We start from the raw sequence: 18,113 nt of genomic DNA, 5'->3' as shown, positions 1-18,113 counted from the left end.
TTCTGCATCGGTTGGTGCAAATGGCATACATTTGGATGGTGAGCATCAGGGACCCGAGGAGGAAGCCCATGAGGGCCAGCAGGGAGAGGAAGATGAGGGAACCACCGGGCTCCACGGCACTGAGCAGGTCCCACTGGCTATGCATGTACCCCCTCAGGACGGGCCAGCCCAACAGCAGCAGCACGTGCAGCCCTGCCAGCGCCAGGTACAGCGCGAACAGCAGGAAGTACTTGCGGTTGTCCTTGCCCACACAGTTGTTGACCCAGGGGCAGTAGTGGTCCAGCTCGCTGATGCAGTGCCTGCACACGAGGCAGTGGTGCACGTGTGCCGCCTGCACAGTGCCGCAAAACTGACAACCGGGATTGGGGGCCCCGTAGCCCGGGCCAGTCTGCGCGCCCACGAGCAGGGAGCCGGGGTCGGTGAGCATGGTCTGTGCGTGTGCTACCAGCACCAGGGAGGCCAGCAGGTGAAAGAACGTACCGCGCACCAGGCATGTAGGCCGTGCCCCAGGGAGGCAGCAGCTTGAGCAGCACCATCACGCTGGTGCTCAGCACCAGCAGCCACACTGTCACTTTGCACACGATGCCCAGGGCGTCACACACGAACTATATGTGGCGTGGCTCCTCAGGGGATTTGTGCATGGGCATCGTGTTGTGCTGGAGGAGCCCCACCGGTCTTTGGGCGCCCTCCCCCGCGCCCTGCCTCCCCCATGCGCCTGGCTGGTTGTAGATGAGGCTCTTGGCTCTTAGTGCAAGGTTCTAGAATGTGCTCTCAGCCAGAGGTCTGTGAACACAGAAAGGAGAGCCCTTCCCAATGATGAGTGACTTTGCCCCATGGGGCAGGGCTGGGCACAGGCCCTCTGAGGGGGCTGGAGGTGGCTGAGCACCCTGAGAGTGCCCTGGCTTTCTTAAGGACCTTGCAGAGAGCGAGGGAAGAAGGAGTGAACAGGCCAATGTGTCTCCTGTGTTTGTGGAATGGGCAGATGTTGTAGGGAGCAGCAAGGGCCTTGGGCAGTGGGAACAGCTGAGGATGCCTTGGGGAAGTCATTTGACAACTGTGGTCCTGGTGGTTTTGGGGGCCAGGGGAATGGCTGCAGGCAGGGACACTGGTGGAGACAGGATGATGTGTAGAACAGGGGACATTGTACAGGAGAGAAGCTCCGTGGGCTGGGGGGACATTTTAAAGCTCCCATATCTTCTTTGATTCCAACATGAGGACGGTGTTCTGGGACTGACCCGACGGGAAACAGTCACACTCACTGGTTAGGGGATGCATGGTGTTGAGCCACCTGGAACCAAAGTGTGTGGTGGTGGCTAGGGGGAGGACACCAGCGTGGGCTCTGCCTCGGTCACGTAAGTGCCCCAGGGAGGCTCCGCAGGCCAATTCCTCTAGGTCCCCAGCTGCCCTTACCTTGTTCTCGAGGTCTCACAGTTGTGAGGCTGCTGTGAATGGGGCGCCATTATGATTTAGTTAGGGTATACCTGTTCAGCTACACACCCCAGCAGGAATCCCCACCCTCCTCTTTCTGACTGGAGTGGGGTAACTCCTCCACACTTCCCAGAACTGTGGGTCTGGTGTTATCAAACAGTCCTAACTTCCTGTCCTCCCCCAGTGGCCTCTCTGCTTATGTCAGCTGTGATGGATGCGTGACTGTGTCGTGCATAGCGACATCTGTGTCAGCTGGCTCAGCCCGACCTCGGCGGTGCGTAGCTGACTGTGGACCGGTGACATGGAAGGATGTGTAATTTTGCAAAGCCGGTTCTCCATAGTAGCCGCGATGATGGCTCATCGACTCACCTGCATGTTGGTGATTTAATATTCAGCTGGGTCTCATTTTCTCATTCCCCTCACACACGTCGCCATCGATCTCCTGTGTGGAGATGGACTTCCTCTCCTTGTTTCAGGGGAGGTCTCCTGACAGCCTCAGACCCTTGCGGTGATGACTGTGGAGCTGACCCTGAGCACACCAAGAAGACAGAGCTGTGGAGTTACATTCGGAAGGAGGTCCTGCCCGGGCTCCTTGCGGGAGACTGATGAAGCCAGAGGAGAGACAGCGTCACAGGGTCCCTCTGAGTGTCAGACTCACAGGGTGCTGCGTGTGAGCACCCGATTCAGAGTCCCAGACCCTCTTTCTTCTGCAAACTCATCTGAAAGGGATTTTGACAAGTTGTGTGGGTTGTTAAGTAGACACATGCGCAAGGGGATTGATGGAATTTGTGGGTACGTGTTAATGCCCGGCTAGAGCATAATGGTTGTGGTCAGGGGTTCATATTTCAGAAAAAATAGAGCTCCTGCTTTCTGGCCACAGCAGCCCTGCTGAAAGCTCAAATCTACCCAAACTCACCTTCTCACTTATAAAGCGTTTCTTGGGATCTTGGTGTCTCTCCCTGCCTCCAAGTCCTGTATTTCTTTTGTCTATGAAATGGCTTCTTTCTGCCATGTGTTGTCTGCCGTCCTGAGCAGTTTAGCCAGATCTGTGATGGCCGGGATGGGCCAGCTGGGAACGACGCTGACTCGGTCAGGTGGACCTAAGATGCCATCTAGGTGGATGCTGCCCTGCTCTCTGTGAGTCCCCTGGAGTCTCCATGACGAGTTGTCACAGACAGGGGAGGCTCCAAACAACAGAAATCTATTCTCTCCAGGTTCTGGAGCCAGGAGTCCACAGTCATGGTGTCACAGAGCGTGCTCCCTCAAAGGCCCGGGGGACGTTCTTTCCTGCCTCTCCTAGCCTTTGCCTGCCCACAGTGCTCGCATCCCTGGGTGTGTGGCTGCATTGCCCCAATCTTGGCCTCTGCCATCATGTGCTTCCTGCACCTGCTCTGCTGTCTGTTACAGGGACACATGTCATTGGACATAGGCCCAGCCCAAGTCCAGCATGACCTCCCCATGAGATGCTTAATTAATGACATCTGCAAAGACCCTGTTTCTAAATAAGGCCACATTCTCAGGGTCTAGGTGGACATAGATATTGGGAGGACCTTTACACCCCCCCCCCCCCATACTCTTCAACTCCTAGCTGGCTGTACTCACTGTTGGCGTTCCTTTGGCCACATCTGCTGGAGGGTGGAGGGACATCAGTGATCTTGGCTTCCCTGGAGCTCAGATTGCTGGAAAGGTGGTGATGTCCATCCTGTGTCTGCCCAGCAGCTTAGGTCTGAATGTCCATGCACCCCAAGCCCCTCAGTGCTCACTCACCTTGTCCTCGTTAGGAATAGTCACAAGCAGAGCTCCTTCTCTCCTCTGTGAGTGCAGACTCAGCAGGTTGTGCTGTTGGCTACATGGGGACTCGTCAGCTTCTCCACCATTCCACTCTTCATTTACCCGGAGCCTCCAGAGGGCCGTCTGGCATGCATGCGTGTGCAGAAGCTCCAGCTCCACTCATCTTTCTTGGAGACCCAGGCTCCCTGTCTGGCCAGCACGATCCAACAAGGAGGAGCGGCCCATTGCACAGGACTCTGAGTTGGTCATGCACACTCAGCACACAGCTACTGGTCACTTGCTGAGAGCCAGGAACCAGGAGGGGGCAGGAGGTGGACGGTGAGCCCTGCGGGGCTGCCTTCAGAGCAGCTGGCCGTTGTCTTCCCTGGAACCAGCACCACCTTCCCTTTCCACCAGGCAGCTCTGTCTCTGGGGTGCAGCTCAGCTGCACTGGGGGAGGGTACTTCAGGCTCAGTTCCCTCTGCCGGGCTGCTTGATGTGCCCTCACATTCTGAGAGGCATCCTCTGGGGCTCTGGATGTGGAGTCCCCAGCTGCTGATGACTCCGGGCCCTGCTGGCCCTGCAGGCCTCCCCAGCTTCTGCCTGCTGCAGCCTCAGGATCATGCATTCTGGACTGGCCTGGCCACGACTTTGACCCAGCAGGCACATGTAGGACACAGCTCAACTCCTCTGCCACCCTCTGAAAGAGGCAGAAGATTGGCAAGCCGGGTGGGCTCCCAGGTTGAGGAGGGGTTCCTGGGCCCCGTTCTGCAAGGGGGATGTCTGTCCATCTGGGCCGAGGAGGCAGGTGCCTTTCTCTGCTTGTTGCTGAGCTGTTGAAACCATGAGGCAGGAAGCCAGGGTCATGAGCCCAAAGAATGACAGCGCTTCTGATCAGAAAAGTGCTCCTGGGGTGTCAGAGGCAGAAGGAAATGGGATCCCAAGGACAATGCCCCATTTTTGGAACCACTACGTCTTGATAGCTAATGGCGGCAGAACCCCCACAGCTGCAAAGGGAGGCAGCTCTCACGCTGCAGAGACGGGTGTGAGGGAACGAGTAGTGGGCCCGGGCGCCGTTCTTTCTGGGTCACTGGCTTCCTCATCTCCTGCGCTAACAGGCCGGGGCTGCTGAGTCGAGTTCAATGCATCACGGTTTAATCAGATGTGGCAGCTGTCGGGAGCCTGGGCCCGGGGACAGCTTGCAACCAAAATGATCTGATGCATCCAAGATATCTTCATGCTGTCAGTGGGCATCAGGGCTGAGCCTGCCTCCTGCGGCAAAGCCCAGCGCCAGGCTCCCTGGCCTGTGGGCCTGGCAGGGGCTCTCTATACAGCTGGAGACGGGGATGGGGACCCTCTGGAGAAGGAGCTGTTTTTGCTTAAGAGAGACAGATGATTTTAGAGAAGGATGCAGTGGAGATGAGGTCTTGATCTCTTCTGAATTCACAGACATCAAACAAATCCTCATGGATGAGGGTGTCTCTCTGGGGTGGGGACCTATCTGTACTGTTACCTGGGAAGGTGACTCACTTGCTCTTTTATTGAGGGGTGGTGACCCCTGTGTATTTCTTTTTCTTTTCTTTTTTTACAGAGACAGAGAGAGAGTCAGAGTGAGGGATAGACAGGGATAGACAGACAGGAACGGAGAGATGAGAAGCATCAATCATTAGTTTCTCGTTGCGCATTGCGACACCTTAGTTGTTCATTGATTGCTTTCTCATATGTGCCTTGACCACGGGCCTTCAGCAGACCAAGTAACCCCTTGCTCAAGCCAGCGACCTTTGGTCCTAGCTGGTGAGCTTTTGCTCAAACCAGATGAGCCTGCGCTTAAGCTGGCGACCTCAGGGTCTCAAACCTGGGTCCTCAGCATTCCAGTCCAATTCTCCATCCACTGTGCCACCGCCTGGTCAGGCCCTGTGTATTTCTATGTATTAATTTAAAAGAAGTCAGGCTACTGTAATTTGTCTCTGTTCTAAAAAAGTTTTCTCGCCCTGGCCAGTTGGCTCAGTGGTAGAGCGTTGGCCTGGCATGCAGGAGTCCCGGGTTCGATTTCTGGCCAGGGCACACAGGAGAGGCGCCCATCTGCTTCTCTACCCCTCCCCCTCTCCTTCCTCTCTGTCTCTCTCTTCCCCTCCCACAGCCAAGGCTCCATTGGAGCAAAGGTTGGCCCGGGCGCTGAGGATGGCTCCATGGCCTCTGCCTCAGGGGCTAGAATGGCCCTGGTTGCAATAAAGCAACGCCCTAGATGGGCGGAGCATTGCCCCTTGGTGGGCATGCTGGATGGGTCCCGGTCGGGTGCATGCGGGGAATCTGTCTGCCTCCCTGTTTCCAACTTCAGAAAAATACCAAAAAAAAAAAAAAAAAAAAAAAAAAAAAAAAAAAAAAGTTTTTCTCATATGAAATCTCTAAAGATTTTTGTCATTTCTCCCCTTTTGTTTTTCTTTTTTTTTCTTTCTTATTTTTTATTTTCTTAAGTGAGAGAAAGGGAGATAGTGAGACAGACTCCTGCATGCATCCTGACTACAATTCACCTGGCAACCCTCTTCTGGGGCTAATGTTTGACTCAGTCAAGCTATTTTTAGTACCTGAGGCTGACGTGCTAGGACCAACTGAGCTCTCTTCAGTTCCTGGGGCCAACACTCAAACCAATTGAGCCACTGGCTGTGAAAGAGGAAGAGAGGGAGATTGGGGAGGAAGAGGGGTGGAGAAGCAGATGGGTGCTTCTCCTGTGTGCCCTGATCTGGAATCGAACCAGGGACACACACATGCTGGGCCAACACTCTACCACGGAGCCAACCAGCCAGGGCCCATTAATTCTTGTCAATGTATTTTTTTAAACCTATTTTCATGTTCCTTTTTCAGGTTCAATTTTATTCTTGTGTGAAGAGCAAAGTCATGAACATCTACCATAGTATTCCCAGGAGGTTCCTTGAGTAGCGCGAGTTGACGGGTTCCCTTTGGGTCCGTGGAATGCCTCTGGGTTTCTGGGACCAGAGCTCCTCCCTGGAGGAGGTGAGGTGGGGGACGGGCGGTTCTGCTTTAAAGCAGCTCCGTAGGGAAACGATGTTCAGCGTGTGTGGTTTTAATTTATCCTCAAGCCCACAGTTCTGAGTGCATTCCTCATCACGTTATCTGAGACGGCTCTACAGATTCTCATGCTGGGATCAATTTTATCCTGGAGTGGCATCCACTTAACACCATGAGCCCCGCGCTTTTAGCTGAATAAAGGTCAAACCCTCAGACGTCTGGGCGGAGCTCATCCATCATGCTGGCCGAGGGGGCCACCAGGGAAAGGTTAATGGATGCGAAAGACGGGATTATCACAACAAGCGTGGGATGACGCCTCGCCTCGGCGCAGATGTTTCCATTTTCATTCAGTCCAGTGGCTGGATCCTTGCGATGTTCCGTTCTAACTACTCCATTTAGGATGTGCGCCTGGGAAGCTATCTTGCAGGGGTCAAGGCTACCCTTTTGTAAGAAACCTCCCTCCGATTATCTGCGGGAGCCCAGAAAGTGTCCCTGATGAAAGCAAAGATGATGAATGAACAGATTACGTACGATCTTCCTCTCCAATATCTCTCAATAAACTGAGTGCATTTTAATGAGCCCCGGTATCAAGGAAGGAGGGGAAGGGGACCAGTCGCCCTCTGGGTGCTCTGGGATGGGCCGTCTATGCCAGTACATGTCTGATTAATTCCACATACTGAGAGGGAGAGAAGACAGGGATCTGGGAGGTGGGCAGCCTGAGCTGGCAGGTGATGAAGGTGGGGAGGTTTCCCGGGACTGGAAGGACCATGGCCAAGGGGCTCAGCTTTATTTCTGAGCCACCCCACCTGCTGGGAGTGTTCTAAGGGAGACAAGTGTTCATAGTCACTGTGCCCTAGGGTGTGGGAAAGGCAGGCTGCATGGGCTGGTGGACGTATCCTTGTTCCTGTGCAGGGGACTGTGTGGTGTCTGGGAAGCACACTCCTGCGCCGAGGTGAGGCGGAACCCACAGATGCTGGGCTGGTTTTAGACGACAATAGCCAGGGATCTTCTGAGGTGAGTCTGGAGAGGACCAGTCAATCCAGCAGCTGCCCCTCTATCCCCATGGGTCACCTGCACGTGGTTGACTCTTCATGTGTCTGGGACTGGACTTGCCCTGTTGAAGCAGGAGGGCACTGTGAGGGTGCTGGACTCCTGGTCCCATCCCCCATCTGGCCTGGCCTCTTCCCCACAGAGAAACTCCGTGGGCGCCACCTTCTGGCGGCTTCTCACTCTGCACCCGCACACCTGAGCAAGGATGTCAGGTAAGGGCCCTGTGTGCTTGGGACCCAGTTCCTTGCCTCAGGCCACTCACTGACCTTCAGTTACGCCCAAACGGACTGGGCTGTGCCATCAGTGCCTACTTCTGGGGACCTTGTCTCAGAAGTTGCGGGAGCAGACAGGCTACGTTCCAGGGGCGTCAGCAGAAGGGAAGACAGAAAGGAAGTTGGGGGACCCGCAGGCAGAGGCAGGTGTGGCAGGGCAGCCTCGGGAAGCATCCTGGGGGTGGAGGGCAGGAAACGACAGGGATGAAGGGAGGGTGCAAGGGCGCCTGGTACACCTGCACAATGGCAGAGGCATAACTTGATTTAATAAGCTCTTCTCCTTGTCTTTAAATTCTATCAAAGGGATCGATCACTCATTCTGAAATCCATGGAAAGAGCTGGCTTGAATCATTACTGGGTGGCTGTCTAGTTACACCTGCTCACGGCAGCCGCTCAGATTCCCAGGCGGACGGGGCTGTCCACAGACTGTGGCTCCCATGCCCACCGCTAACGGTGCATTCTTCACTCCCAACCTAGACACGTGATCCACCATGCAAGCCATCCTCGAACAAGTCAGATTAATGGGTGGGATGACTGGGGATGGAAATGAGAGGGTCCCACGCCTGGAGAATGAGGGAGGACATAGGGAAAACGAAAGTGAAGTGACGCACAGTCTTTCCACTTCATAGTGACCTGGACATTTGAAACAAGATGTATTATACACATACACACACACACACACACACACACACATATATGTGTATATATATGTGTGTGTGTGTGTATATATATGCCATATATATATATATGGCATATTCTTACTTTAATTAAATTTTAATTTCTTGACCTTTCTTCTTTATTTTTAATTTTCTTAAGTGAGAAGTGGGGAGGTGGGGAGACAGACTCCTGCATGTGCCCCCACCAGGATTCACATGGAAAGTCCACTAGGGGGCGATGCTCTGCCCATCTGGGGCATTGCTCCATTGCTCAGCAACTGAACTCTTCTTAGCACTTGAGGCGGAGGTCATGGAGCCATCCTCAGTGTCTGGGGCCAACTCGTTCCAATTGAGCTATGGCTGCATGGAAGGAGAAAGAGAGAGGGTGGGGTGGAGAAGCAGATAGTTGCTTCTCTTGTGTGTCTTGATCAGGAATTGAACCTGGGACATCCATACACTGGCCGATGTTCTAACACTGAGCCAGCCAGTCAGGGCTGATTTCCTGAACTTTCAATTAACTACAGAGCTGAGAGAGTAACTCCATTGTGGAGGCTGGCTCGGTCCTTCAGGTAGCCGGAAGAAGGTGCTGCAGCCTCTGTCTCAGATGGTCCTGACCGTGCCCAGGCATGCGTCTAGGACTTGGACAATTCTAAGAAGTTATGGTTCTGATGCAGAAGGCCAACCAAAGAACTCAACTGCTAACTCACTTCTCAAAGAATCAGGAGCTGTCTCCAAGTTCTAAACATTGAGTCATTGGCCAGTTTTTCTGGTGATTCTATGGCCTGTGTTCCTGGCAGCATGGAGTGGAGGGTGGAGGTCTCCAGAGGTGTGCCTCAGAGATCTGTGCTGTTATATCTTTGTTTTGGATGAAGGTGTGCCAATTCTATGGCGAGCTGAGGATCAAGGGCAGGCGCTACAGTACAGAAAATGAACTCAGGGTCCGGAGCTTGGGACACTTGTCAGAGGTGAGCCTGAATCTCCACACTGTTGGTGCACCCGGACATGGGTGCTGTGGGTGTCTCTACTCGGACAGGTAGCAGGTGAAATCTTGGCATGTCTGGAGTGTCCCCTGGATTTCCAGTGCCAACTGCAGCCCATTCCTTAGCCCCCTCATGCCCCAGTTTCTTCCTGTTTACATTGGGAGCAGTAAAGATCCTGCTAAGTTTGCCTGTAAGGCTCAAATGGGAAACCCAGAGCCCGGCATGGGGTAGTGCACCTTAAAAGTGTCCGTGCAAGGAAAAACCACACAAAGTGATCTTTAAACCTTCTGGAAAAACATTAAAAACCTTCTTACTGTTGGTTATAGCACACAAAGAGAGGAAAAACTAGGAAAGGTGACAGAACCTTGTAATTTAAAGCACTGGAAACATGGGGAATTAAAGTGGCTCATCTATTAATAAAAGGCCCATCAAGAGCAGTGGGAAGGGCACCGGCCTTCTGCCCCGTCACTCGGTGCCTGGAGAGTGGACACACGCCTTTCTCTGTGTGGGTCAGTTCCCAACACGGCATCCCCTGCTCTTCCAGTGTCGGAAAGTGCCTCTGAGCATTGCTTTAATGTCAGGCTCTTCGCTGGTGTCACTTCCCTGGGGCATCTTCGCTGCGGCCCCCTTCCTCTCGCTTGTCGGGAAGTCGCCTGCACCTGGTTCTCTGGCTGCTCATCCTGCATCTCTGGTGGCACCGTGTCCCCCTCCCAATGGCCCGCTGCCCCCTCTGCAACCTCACGAACACTGGCTCTAATTTCCCTTCCGGGCCCTCATCCTTGTCTGTTTGCTATGCTTGCGTCCTGGGGGCCCTGTTCCTTGTCTGCTGCTTTGTTTTTGTAAAGTGTCCTGTGAGTTCATCACTGGGAGACAAGGGGGAAGCACAACCGACTGCTTTGCTGTGTGTGTGGGGACCGAGGGGCCAACTCTGACAGCAGTGAGAGGTGGGGCACCAGCCATGAGGTGCATCTGCTTTTTCAGGGATTTGGGGGGCTGGAGAGTGAGCAAGGGGGTATGTGCTGTATGCAGTTACAGCTCGTGCACCTGGTAACTGGAATCTGGCCTGTGTTCGCAGTGGGGTGGGGGACACGTCATTTAAGTGATCATGGAACTGAAGTGCCTGGGGCCAGGCTTGACCTCTGGAGTGGCATTAGCTGATCCCTCCCTGAGGGCAGACACCCCTCCCTCTGGGAACCTGTGTTGGTATTGGGGGTTGGAGAAGGGTCTGGGACCTGAGTCTAGTTGAGACCCCCTCACAGCAGAGTAGCTAAGCCCCGGGTGACAGGTGCGAGGCCTCTCTCCAAGCAGACCTTCACCTTGAGAGGTGCTGGGGTGCAGGGCTCATGTACATGGCCTCTCTGCCTGGAGCCCCGGCCTGGAATCAGTGGGCAGAGTGAGGGTCAGGGGTGCCCTCCCTGAAGCTCCAGGGAAGGGGGCTCCACCCCAATGACAGGGGCCAAACTTGCTGCTGCACTCAGGGCTCCCAGACTTGTGCCACTGCCCCCTTAAGTTCTCTGGTGCCTGGACCCCACGTCACAGGTGAGAAGTTGGGTGGGGGCTGTGAGTTACAAACCCAAGGTCATTCAAGGTCAAGTGGTCAGTCAACCCAGAGGAGAGGTTATGGGTCTGAGTACACACTCTTGGGAAAACCTGCACTTAAAAGCATTGATGAACCTGACCTGTGGTAGCACAGTTGTCGACCTGGCACAGGGGTCGACCTGGAATGCTGAGGTTCCCGGTTCTAAACCTGAGGCCACTGGCTTGAGCATGGGTTGATCAGCTTGATGTCACTAGCTTGAGCAAGGGGTCACTGGCTCAGCTGGGACATCTGAGAAACAATCAATGAACAACTAAAGTGCCGCAACTCTGAGTTGATGCTGCTCATCTCTCTACCTTCCTCTCTTTCTCTCTCTCTAAAAAAACAAACAGCCCCCTCAAACATTGATGAAATCCCAAAGTTAGACAATGCTAGATTTTATTACAAAAAAAGTGAACAGTCCTGGATTGGGGGTTTTTGCAGAGACGAGGACTGGAAGGCTGGGACTCTGCGTTGCTGAGTGGCCTGCTGTCTGTGGGTGGTCGACCTGGGGCTCCGCCCCCACCCCAGGGCAGGGCCTGTGTCCCTTCCTTGCTGAGTGGCCTGCTGTCTGTGGGTGGTTGACCTGGGGCTCCGCCCCCACCCCAGGGCAGGGCCTGTGTCCCTTCCTTGCTGAGTGGCCTGCTGTCTGTGGGTGGTCGACCTGGGGCTCCGCCCCCACCCCAGGGCAGGGCCTGTGTCCCTTCCTTGCTGAGTGGCCTGCTGTCTGTGGGTGGTCGACCTGGGGCTCCGCCCCCACCCCAGGGCAGGGCCTGTGTCCCTTCCTTGCTGAGTGGCCTGCTGTCTGTGGGTGGTCGACCTGGGGCTCCGCCCCCACCCCAGGGCAGGGCCTGTGTCCCTTCCTTGCTGAGTGGCCTGCTGTCTGTGGGTGGTCGACCTGGGGCTCCGCCCCCACCCCAGGGCAGGGCCTGTGTCCCTTCCTTGCTTTCTTGCCCTGCAGGGAAGTGGCTGCCTCCTTTCTCCTGAGGGACAGAGGGCTCCACAGCCCAACTGAGTAGAAACATGGCTCTTCCTCCAAGCCTGGGGAGGGGGCAGGGGCAGGGGCAGGGGGACTGACACTGGCTGTCTGGTTCTGGTGACATCTGTCCAAGCTCCTTGCAGAGGAGTTGGGAGCTCTGAGGCTCACAGAAGGACCTCCCCACCCCACCACTTTCATTTGTCTTTTCAATTATTTAGTTTTTTTTTTTTTAAGAAAGTAGAAGTGTTTAATTTTTTTTGTAATAAAATCTAACATTTTCCAACGGTTGTGTGTTAATGCTTTTAAGTTTAAGGGATTACTGGCTTCCATTTTCAGTGGTCTTTCAAAGAATATATTGGGGTGACATTGGTCAGTAACATTACATAAGTTTCAGGTGTGAACTTCACACTATGTACTCCATTACGTCCCTACTCGAGGTCGAGTCTTTGTGGGGTCATGTGTGTTCCCCTGGGGACAATATAGCCTGTACCTCCTGGGGGTGGCAGAGGAGGACCCTGGGGTACCCCTGCCCTGGGCAGTCCACCCCGGGCTGGGGCAGCATGGTCACCCAGACCCTTGTTAACCTGCTGGTGGGTGCCGTGCACCAGCTTTTGTTCAGACTCGTGACATTTTTGCTGGCTGGTGACTGGCTTCTTTCAAAGGAGGGAAGTGTGCTCTTAAGGAAAATGGTGTCTGCACAGTACCCCCATTAACCTCCCACCCCCCGTGAGGTGTGAGGCTCTGTGGGTGACTTTGCACTTTGGGGCAGGTAGGTGCCTGTGTACCCACGCAAGCGTTCCAGTGCTCCCAGACCGTACCCCTGGGCTTTCCTTCCCCCAGGACCCACGCGGCCCCTCCCATGACAGCCCCAACATCCGGCTTCTTCCTAAACCCGCTAAGCTCAGCGCCTCATCCAATTTCACCGAGAATACAGCTCAATTTGAGCGACGCTGTCGGCCAGGAACTCATACTTTCCCCATAAACCACGGGCGCAGGCAGATGTCAATGCGGCTGGAATGGACTGCCATTCAGACGTCAGGTCCATTTAGATGAAAGCTTCTAATCAAAGGAGCCCTGGGCCCAGACGAGATGGCCAAACCATTTCAAGATCGTTTATCTCAGAAATTAATGCTGAGGAAAGTTTACCCCCAGGACTGGAGCTTAAAGTTTTGTTTTCAATTTATTAAAACCCCAACGCCTTGTTTTCTGCTTGGGCCAGCAGCTGTCTTGGCTGTCTTCCCAGCAGGACCCTGTCTCCCTGCGCTTCCCCTCCCTCCATGCCCCAGATACCGACGTCCCCCCAAGTCCCCTGCCCTTCCCTGGATCCCCCGTTACTTGCTTCCAATGGCCTGAGGACCCTGCAGACTTCTCTCCCTCCAGGGTCTTCCTGTTGTCTGGGGCTGTCTGAAGACTTTTCCCGGAAAGCTGATGCCTCACCCCTCATCCCTCAGGCCACGTCTCATGAGAGCATTTGTGGTCTCACTCACCCCAGGTGTCCCCCTCCTGTCTGATCTTTGGAATGGTTCCCAGCATGCATGGTGATGACTCAGTCTTTGCCTCCTGCCTGAGCTCACCCATCGGCTGCCCACCCAGGGGCAGGTCAGGGGGTGACCAGAGGCTGGTTCTGCAACCAGTCTGCTGCTAAAGAGCTGTGTGGCTTTGGGCAAGTCATAGACTCTCTGTGCTTCCTCTGTGTTGCTGTAACGGGGGTGTTGAAGACAGTGCCTGCTCACGGAGTGGAGGCAGGACTGCGTCCACCAGTGTTTCTACAGCTGCTCAGAACATGTGACCACATGCCCACAGACCCAACACCCAACATCTATAGGAGCTCACGACCAGCCTGGTGGTCCAGGACAGGGTGCAGAGGGCCAGAAATGGGGAGGATCCCGGAACTCAGGCAGCCCTGCCTGCTCACCTGGAGGTGGGGCCCAGACGGTGTGCGGACCAAAGGGCCGCTGGCCCTGCAGAGGGTCCTGATGCCAGGGTGGGGGTTCAGGGAGCCTGGCACCCCCCACTCCCGTGGGCTCAGAGAGAATTATGAAGAGAAAATATGAGCTTGACCTGTGAGCTTTGAGCCACTCGGGTCGGGAATTGAGTTTTTTAATAAATAGGGAAATGGAAAAAGTTTCAAACCACTAGAGATTCAAATAAATTCTCAGTGGGTAATATATAGAGCCATTTGGCAAAATGAAAAAGAATTTGCTCCTCAAGACTGATATTGCCTCCCTTAACCTTTGAGTGTTTATTTTTCCCGTTTTATGGTGTCTGAGCCCAGAGTTCCTGGCCCATTGTGCTGCCGGCAAGGTTGAGGATGGGGGCCAGAACCACCCGGCTGGGGAACACCGCTCCCTGGGGGCCCAGATGGGTGAGTCCTTGGTGGGGCGCAGGTGCCCAGGGAAGGAAGAGAGGGGAGCGGTCAGAGTCTCGCAGGGACGGTCACCGTCTGGAGTCTGTGGGAACTACAATGGGAGGTATAGCCACTGGGATTCCTGGCCTGGATGAGGGTGGTCCTGTGTCTCAGATCTTGTCACCAAAGTCCCTCTGTCCCCCTCCCACCAGGCCCATCTCAGGCAGAGCCCCCAAAGAACAGGGACCATGGAGTGCAGACCTGTGACTCCTGTCTGCGGACTCAGAGAGGTTTTCCTCCTGGGGACAGGCGAGGACACACCCAGTCAGGGTGGTGGTTCTCTAAGGGGCCCGAGGGGTTCAGGGTGCAGAAGCTGTGTGGCAGGAATGAGGGCTGGAGCCTGGAGTTCACCCCATATGCCGGGAGGGGCTCCGCAACCTTGGGACAGGTGCACAGGGAGACTCTAGTGGTGGGGAGGCTGTCAGAACACTCTGCCTCTCCTCAGCCAGAATTGCCCCTAACCCAGTGGCTGAGTGTGGCTGAACACCAACACGGTCAGTATACCATGCAGAGATCGGACAGGGGGGTCTCTCCGGCGGCCTGTGCCGGGAAGGCCTGTCGAGGATGCTCTCCCCTGTCTGGACACAGCCTTTGTCTGGCCTCCTGTCTCCCCTAGCCCTGGCTGGCCTCACTGCCGGTGCAGCCTGGTGACTGGACGGGTCATCCTTGTTTGCTCTTTTGTTTCAGGAGTAGATGGTGGCTACTGATGGAGGCTGGCCCCTAGTTGTTCCAGCTCTGTGTCCTTCCCTGTAAACTTGGTGGCTCCCCTGACTGAGGTCAAATGATTCAAGCAACCAGAAAGCTCACCACTTACTGAGTCCTGGTAGGGACAGGACTTGGGAGCCCTTTCGGTCCGGGCCCTCCTCATGCTCACGTGTGCACAGTGAGACCCAGGCTGCCTTGTTCATGGTCCCCGTGTGTGAATGGGGACAGTGATGAGACCTAGTTTTGCTGCCATGTGGACTCTAGGAGACAGTGGTCTGATTCATGACACGATGCCTGGCAGCCCCGTCCCCTGCCTGGTGTTACCTTCTTGCTGCTGCGCTGGTCATTCTTGCTTTTGTCCTCCCCTCAACAGGGGAACTAGAGATGCCCGTGGGTGGGCGGGGAAAGTAGAGATATCTCCAGTGGGTACTATTCAAGCTGAGTGTTGACAAGTAGGTGAGGCCTTGTGCCCCCTCCTTGCTTGGCCACACTGGTCATCTCCTGGTCAGGCCAGGGAAGTGTGGCCAGGAGGGGGGGCAGCAGAGGTCAGGAGCCTGCAGAGGAGATGGCTGAGTGTGGCTGAATATGACCCATCTGTGCATATCCTACCTGCATGCCCAGCCCTGCACTGTCTCCTGGAATCCTTTCAATGATGCTTGGAAGGTAATTCATTGTCCTCATTTGGAAATGTGGGCACTGGGGCTCAGAGACTTTGTGCTATCTGCTGAAGGCCAGTCCTCTGATAGCCAAGAGAGGATTTGAATTTGGATCTGTCTGACTCTAGGCCCAGAGCTTCCACCCATGCCCCACAAAGACCGTAAATGCAGGGTCTCCTTGAGTCCCATTTGTCACTCCAAACTCAATCACTCTGTGTTTTTTTAGAATCAGTGCATGGATAGGCATATATGAATGGGTGGATGAATGAATGTTTAAATGGGTGGATGGATAAATGAATGTTGGAATGGATGATGGATGCTTGAATAGATGAAGGGACAAGTGAATAAATTAATGAATAGATAATAAATGGATGAATATTTAAATGGATGGATGGACAGGTAGATAGGTAAATGGATGAAGAGGTGGATGGATGCATGTTTGGATGGACAGCTGGATAGTTGAGTGGATGGATGAATGAATGATAGATGAATAATCAGATCATGGATGGACAGATGATTGAGTAGGTGGTAGATGGATGAATAGGCAGGTGGATGGACAGATGGATAGATGGATGGATGGATGGATGGATCGGTGAGTGGATGGGGAAATATCTGAATTATCTTCAGTGACCTGCCTTAGAAGATCCCACAGCACTGTTTAGGAAGCCATGCCATCTTCATACCTGAACTAACTTTACACAAGGAGAAAAAGATTCATTTACCAAAACAGAAGAGCAAACAAGAGTTGCTATCAGTTTTTGAAAAATTAATGTAGGAATAGGGTCCAGTCATCAGTCATTACTCCCTTTTCTCAAATCTGAAGAATTCTCTTCTGTGTCTTTACAGGCCCCGTGTCTGGACCAGCTCACAGATTCTGAGGATAAAAGCCCCACCTCCCTGCAAATCATTTCCTCTCTGTCTCCCCAGAGCCCTGTGCTCAGCACCCCACATGTGTTAGAGGAAGTTTGGAAAAAGGAACAAGCAGGGGAAAGAAGAAAGAGCAGAGGGAGCCATGAGGCCAGGGACAGAGAAGAGCAGATGGGACCTGTGGGCAGTGGATCCTGTCCCAGCCGTGGGCCTTGGCCGGGTCACCTGCAGGGGGTAGTCTTCCTCAAGCAAAGGTCCACCGTCTGCATGGCCCAGGCCCGGTATGCCAAGCTGCAAACCCCAGAGCCGAGACAGTTCTTCCTGTGACTGAAACCCTTGTGACTTGGAGGCCTGCGTTCCCACTGTGAGGACCCACACACAGCTGAATGACATCACGCCCATTTCTTAAACAGTCCCAGACCTGCAGCCCATCACCAGGCACTGTGTCTCCAATGGCAATGGAACCGAATTCTGCAGAACGCACGTCATGGGAGAGCTTCCTGAGTCGTGGCTGCCCTGCTTGCCCTTTTGTGGAATTGCCTGGTTCGGTTACCTAGAGTAGACAGAGGGCTGTGAGCCGGACCCGCAGGCAGCCCTGCATCCCTGCAGATGGCGCCGTGCCACCGCGGGTGCACATGGAAGGTCGTTTCCATTGATGCTGAGCTTCCTTTCTTATGCAACAATGTGCAGACTCCACTGTTGACTTAGGGATTTGAGGAGCCTAACTTAAATCAAGTAAACATGTAAACCAGGAGTTAGTGCCTCTCAGATATGATTGTCTGCAGCTGGCTCCTTGGGGGATACTGGAGTTTTGCTCTGTTTCCCACTGGATGGTTCTCTGATGACCTCTGTCTCTCAGAGACCTCCCAGTCTGCATGGAGGCTACCCCTGGGCTGGTCCTGAGTTGCTGTCCAGCCCAGATGCGTCTGCAGGAGCTTGAGGGCTGACAGGTGAGGCCTTCTCACACGTGCTGCAGGGACAGGGTCGGGATGTGCTGGAAGCCCTGAGCCTTGTGTTTGGTGCAAGGACATACGCTGGCCGGGTCCATGAGATGATCGGGCCTGGAGAACACCTGCTCTGACCTGGGACCCTCCTCCATCCTGTGGCTCAGGCCTGTCCCCAGTCGGGAGGGTCGGGCAGGGTGGCCACGTGGGCTGGAGTTGGGGATTCTGGCCTCTGAGAACCCAGCCACAGGCAGGACTCAGTTAATAGAACAGAGTTGTTTCTTCCCTCCTGCTGTCTCTCCTGGAGGCGGAGCCTCTGTGCCATCTTTGTCTGGGCCCACCTGCTCAGAGCGTCCCCAGGAATCTGGGGTGTGTGGTTTCAGGCGCTCCTGCCCCGTCCCTCCTTCCTTGGCCTGGTCTCAGTCTGCAGGGCTCTCTGTCTGGCTGTGGTGATGGTAATGACCACTCAGCCCAGTGCTTGTCCTGCAGAGAAACGCCCTCTCAGCTCTTGCCCGCTCTTCTTGGGTTAGTCAGTATTTACAAGTTGGACCATCCAGCTACCATGTGAGCAACACTTCCCACAGACCACACGATGCTCACGGGGACAGCTCTCCGCCCCAGCTGCACAAGTAACTTCTATAACATCCCCGAGCGGCTGGAAGCCGTCGATGTCACTCTGTCCCCGATCTCTCCAGGACGGCAGGGAGCGAGCCTCATGTTCAGCAGCCACACAACCTTTCCCATCAGTCAGCTGTGAGCCGAGAGGCAATGACTAATTTATGAATGGAATTAGAGG

The sequence above is a fragment of the Saccopteryx leptura genome, chromosome 1, assembly GCF_036850995.1.
Source record: "Saccopteryx leptura isolate mSacLep1 chromosome 1, mSacLep1_pri_phased_curated, whole genome shotgun sequence".
NCBI classification, from domain to species: Eukaryota; Metazoa; Chordata; class Mammalia; order Chiroptera; family Emballonuridae; genus Saccopteryx; species Saccopteryx leptura.
The sequence above is the reverse complement of the archived record's forward strand: the minus strand, read 5'-3'. Positions refer to the sequence as shown.